The following is a 6,401-nucleotide window of genomic DNA, read 5'->3' on the forward strand; positions in this document are numbered from 1 at the left end:
AGTAGCAATTTTATAACTTTTTTAGTGTTTCCTTGTTTGGTTTCTTCTGATCATCAATGCAACAAATGCACTCTCTTTATTCAGACAACTTCATGAATAAACACAACAATCTACCAATGGCCATTCACTTGGGCTCTCTTCATAAACCTTCTCTGACTTGAACCTCAAATCCTATCACCAATGCTCTGATACCAATTGAAAGAATATAAAAGTATAAAAATCTACATAATACACAATAGAAAATACACAAAACATAGAAATATTCCATTTATTTTATTCTCAGTTACATTCTTAAAATACATTGATCTATATATAAATGTAGGACTATAATTGAAGCCAACAATTACCTATAAACAAATAACTAAGCACATTAATTAATATACATTATTTTTTAATGGGCAAGTAATTTACTTAGTCTTTTGACAATCTGGAGATTAGGTTGTTGATATATTCACCAAATCCTTCACTAAGAGAAATTTTATCCATTTACGAACACTTCTTGGGTGCAGACCACTTTAATAGCATCCTCCTCCTTGCAGAGTGGTTCCTAATAGGTTTTCTCTTCTTCTTTCAGAGATGCATTATATTTGGGTACCTTATTAGGCTTTCATGTCAAGACCCACTCTTTTAGCTCAGATAAGATATGCTTAAGGAGAGGTAATGGTGTAAAATAAGAATTCTACCATATATTTTTGCAGGACTAATCTAAAATTATTTGGTGTTTGATAAGTTTACCCATCTTACCTACCCTAACTACTTTTCCCTCAAAATATAGGAAATTCAATTTTTTTCATTTCCTATATGTTGATTTAATTTGATCAATTTAGCTATATCCTTATTTTTATCTACGAATTTCTCTCTATTGTTCTTTCCTTATTGCTTCTTTTTTCTTGATTTATTTTATAGGGAGTTATTACTTCCCTTGGAAATATTTTCACTTATTTTTTTATATAAGGAAAAGTCACCTCGCCCTTCCCTAGTTCATTAGTTCATATGTTCATGAGTGCTAGTTTGGTGCTATGGAAGTGTTGAGTTTATTCATATCTAGATTTCATTTCTTGCTTTTCTATAGTCATTTTGATCCTAGGTGGAATCACAACCACATCTAACAAAAGATTTATCATTTATGACATATTACTAAATAGCTTCTTCATGATGGGCTCTCACATTGAACTCATTGATCTATTCATATAATGTCAATTCCTTACTCTTCATTCTCTCTTCACCTACTTATTTTTGTATAAAAGTCATGTATTTTATATTTATCAATATTTTTTGCCTACAATTACTTCACCTACTTTGTGTAAGATGATTGTTTTATCGTGTATGGGTAGTTGACATGTTTTAAGGAGAATGTTGTGTCATGCATTTCTTACACTATCTAATTTTTATATCTTATTTATATATTTGAACTTTAAAATATATATACAAAGTATTGCTCCGAGCATCAAGCTAATTATATTGAACTTAATTCAGTCTCATATATCTTTATTTATAACATATTATAATACTTTTGGCATATAAAAGTTGTACCTGATTTATTTTAATTTAATTTTCATTTAAGAAGCCTAAATTTTTTATTATATCAATTATGTAGTAAAGGAGAGAAATATAAAATCATACGATTAGTATTATCTTTGTTTCCAACTTTTATTATGATTATAAAGAACATAAATAAAACCAATTTATTTTAGATTATGGTATTGAGTGAGAAACATAATGAAATAATTTATTAGATATTTTTAATTATATTATTTAAAGTTTGTGTAAGATGAATTTCTAATACAAGATAAAGGTGGACCCAAATACAAGCAATTTCTCCCATACTTCCTATGCCTGTATCCTTGTAGATATTGAGTTTTTAAGGCAATGTTGAGCGAGATTATTCTGTTGGCATAGTACTGAGTATATTACATTGTTTAATCTTAAAATATTAGTTCAGTTACAAAGGTTTCGTTATAGAACCGTTTCCTTCTTGTATAAAATATTAGCAGATCATCGAATAATATTATCTAAGCTTTTACCTATTTTTGTCATTTGGTATCAAAGCTTATGTTGGGCATGTTATTTGTGAGGCGTGTGGATGAATAATTGTTTTTACTCATAGTAGGATGAACACCTTGGTGTAGCGTCAAGATAGCACTACGTAGGAATTTGTTGCTAGATCTGTTTTGTGTGCAGTCCGTACAAGAAATGGACATTAAATGATGTAAGCTGGTAGTTGAACGTCGCGTGCATTTTCAGCTTATATAATATGGCGTGCATTTTCAGCTTATATAATATGGCCTTACTTTTTTCAGAACTAGTCTTCTCCTAAGGTATGAGTATTGAAATCCCCATTAGAGGTGGGCGCAAGAAGCTTCCTCACCAATTATAGTTTCCGAGTGGTCATTTCTGGTGCTTTACATAGAAGAATATTCATTGCTATCTTAGAGGGCATGAAGCATAAGTAGTTGTGTGTGATTCCTTGAACTAAGCCATCAGTACACTTTGCTAGGAGTTTGATTGCTGCGCGCAATCGAACATATCTATATAAGATATGACATGTTGATAAAGTTTATGTGAACGTATCTATACCAGACTTTGCTGCGTAGAAATCTTTCCTGTCTTCCAGTCCGTTACTTCACTTTTCATAGAAAGGAGAATTAATGAAGTAGAAGAGAACCGTCACAAGTCCACAGTGCAAAATATGTCAGATCAAAAAGTATAAAGAATATTTGAAAACCTATCCTCGTTTCAGTTGCCCATACCTTCATATGTGTAGCAACAATATCTGACAACACATATAACACATCTATGAGGGTTTAGATAAGAACAATGGTATTAAAGTTTGGGTGACTTATTATTTGTAATAAAGTTTTGGCACTTGGCACTTGGCACTTGGGTGTGTTTTATTTTTGGAAGCATAAGGTTTTTTTTTTTTCATTTTCAAACATTTTGTAAGTGGACAAATAAGGTTTATTATCAAATTAAGAAGGAAATGAATTGTGAATAGAAAGCACAAGGTTGTTGTTAATAAAATTAGATTAGTTTTTTTTTTATATATATATAAATTCATTGCATGGAAAGATAGGTTATGAGATATTCAAACATTAAAAATGATAGATGAAGGTGATAGTGTTCTATCAGTGAAAGTCTATGATACCATTAAAAATTTGAGTTCTCCAATTATAATTTTTACAATGGGAAATCTATTAGGATATATAGGAGTTGAATATAGGGGAAAGTGTTATATGATTGCCATGTTAATTATGACAATTTTTGACTTATTGATGGAGTAATTGAGCCTTATCCCTCTATAGGACATTGCAGTGCTTGCTCTTGTGCTACTCTTGGATAAGGACTAACTTCATTTCTTGGAGGTTGGTGGCACAAGAGGATGGATGACTTCCATCATCTCAAGTTAGCTTCTTACTTTGATATGATGCTTTGTATGAGAAGTATTTTTTACTTTAATTTATTTCTTTCCTTTTAGTTTCATTTGTAGGTGTTGCCGGATTCAAAAAATACATGTATTATGAACTTTTCATTTTTCGAGATAGGTTTGGGGTTTGGTAAAGAGATCGAGTATGGATGGTTGCCTAGAGTATTCACAAGACTGTGATAAAAAATTATCACCTTTATGAGGGTCAAAACTCCCAACACAAAAAATAGAGGCGATCATAAGTAGAGAGCATGAGTAATGTGTAGCAACAACCTATCCTCGTTTCAGTTTCCCAAACCTTCATATGTGTAGCAACAATATCTGACAACACATATAACACATCTATGAGGGTTTAGATAAGCACAATGGTATTAAAGTTTGGGTGACTTATTATTTGTAATAAAGTTTTGGCACTTGGCACTTGGGTGTGTTTTATTTTTGGAAGCATAAGGTTTTTTTTTTTTCATTTTCAAACATTTTGTAAGTGGACAAATAAGGTTTATTATCAAATTAAGAAGGAAATGAATTGTGAATAGAAAGCACAAGGTTGTTGTTAATAAAATTAGATTAGTTTGTTCTTTTTTATATATGAATTCATTGCATGGAAAGATAGGTTATGAGATATTCAAACATTAAAAATGATAGATGAAGGTGATAGTGTTCTATCAGTGAAAATCTATGATACCATTAAAAATTTGAGTTCTCCAATTATAATTTTTACAATGGGAAATCTATTAGGATATATAGGAGTTGAATATATGGGAAAGTGTTATATGATTGCCATGTTAATTATGACAATTTTTGACTTATTGATGGAGTAATTGAGGCTTATCCCTCTATAGGAGGTTGCAGTGCTTGCTCTTGTGCTACTCTTGGATAAGGACTAACTTCATTTCTTGGAGGTTGGTGGCACAAGAGGATGGATGACTTCCATCATCTCAAATTAGCTTCTTACTTTGATATGATGCTTTGCATGAGAAGTATTTTTTACTTTAATTTATTTCTTTCCTTTCAGTTTCATTTGTAGGTGTTGTCGGATTCAAAAAATATATGTATTATGAACTTTTCATTTTTGGAGATAGGTTTGGGGTTTGGTAAAGAGATCAAGTATGGATGGTTGCCTAGAGTATTCACAAGACTGTGATAAAAAATTATCACCTTTATGAGGGTCAAAACTCCCAACACAAAAAATAGAGGCGATCATAAGTAGAGAGCATGAGTAAAAACCCCTGACAACACCATAGCCCTATCCATGAGTAGATTATCTCGAACCAAAGTACATCTCAATGAGAGAGAAACTCCCACAAGCTCAAGGAAAAGGTAGGCATCAAAAACACCAGCTGGAATAGAAAAGTCACCTGCATCATCTTCTCCACTCGGAGCCCAATCTACCCCACTGCTCACACACTTGGGCAAGGTATAACCACAACCAAGATCGAAACATCAGCCCAGAAGCCCACACTAGACCAGATGAAATAAGGCATGCATACTAGTGAAGAAATCAAAGCAATCTGCATCATCAATGTGGCCCCAACTCAGCGCTCTCAAGAATCCATGAGCCAAATCAAAACACCCAAAGACAACCAATGAGAGTGCACCCAAATAAAAATAGGTGGTCAAACAACGTTGAGCAACCACCCCCTTCAAATAAAGCCCACCACAAATCATAGAGGATCCAAGCCACACCCTCCACAACTTGAAAGCCGCCATTATCCTCCTCATTCACCTCCTTTGTATCTCCTTCCTCGACAGAAACCCTAACTCTTGAACCACGCCCACTACCACTCCCACTCCCACTAGGCATTTTAAATGTAATGGATTAACCCCAAATTGAATGCTTTGAACCAAGGATGTAAGCTCTACAGGCAAGAAGCCCCACCATTTCCTTAGGGTTCTCCCCAAGATCAAACATGCTCCATTGTTAACATGGTAGAGATGAACCCATGGGGTTTGAAGTTGAACCTAGGTTGTAGGCACTACAGGCAAGAAGCCCTACCATTTCAGTAAAGGGTCATCCCCTCTATTAGATGATAGTTGTATTACGTTGAGTCTAATGAAATTTATGTTGTTGGGTTTTACAGAATTTATTTCAAGATTCTAATTGCATATATTTCATCCAGTTATAATGGAATTAAATGTTGAAAACTAATATTGCATTTACCAAGATTTTGGTCTTTATAGTGTTCTAGTTATATCTATTTACAACTTATGTTGGTTTATTCTTACGCTTTGTTCACCCTTCCCCTTCATTATAAAATAGCTTATGTCTACATTATTAGTTAGTATATTCTATGTGTTTTCATCTCAATGTGTAATTCCTCTATACACGTGTCCCACTTACACAATCTATTCTCCTTTACTCCATGCTTAAAACACATGTCCAGATTTATACCTTTCACTTTCATTCATATATGACATGCATCTTTGATCCACATATAATAAATACTTCAACCCTAAGAATTTGGAAACAATTCTCTAATTTAAATATAATGTCTTCATTGACCTAAGATGCTCTTTCATTAACTCAACCATATAGAAAATAGTGTAATCCTCAAACATGAATATAAACAATTGATCTAATACCTTCCTTGAGATTTTCAATAAAATAGTCTTAGTTGTCTCCCTTATTTAACATCTAATAAATCTCCATTTTACTTTTAGTTTTTGCATGCCTACACAACATTGTTATTTCAATGAGACAATAATTAATTGAGCTGAAAATTCGTTATAGACATCTAGTGGATGTTTAAGAGTTTTTTTACACTTACTATTCATTGTGGGGCTCCGTAGATTTTGCCCGTCTTTGTTTTTTCTCATTATAGTAGGAATTGCAAGCATGTCGAGAGACAAGATCAGCCAATATTTTTTCAGATAATACTTTTAATAGGTATTGTGTTGCATGAAGTAGACGTCCCCATGCCAGTTCAATTCAACAGGTTTGACAAATATAAGACAAGTTCAAGGGAAAGCTCAACCA

The sequence above is a fragment of the Cryptomeria japonica genome, chromosome 9 (assembly GCF_030272615.1).
Source record: "Cryptomeria japonica chromosome 9, Sugi_1.0, whole genome shotgun sequence".
NCBI lineage: Eukaryota > Viridiplantae > Streptophyta > Pinopsida > Cupressales > Cupressaceae > Cryptomeria > Cryptomeria japonica.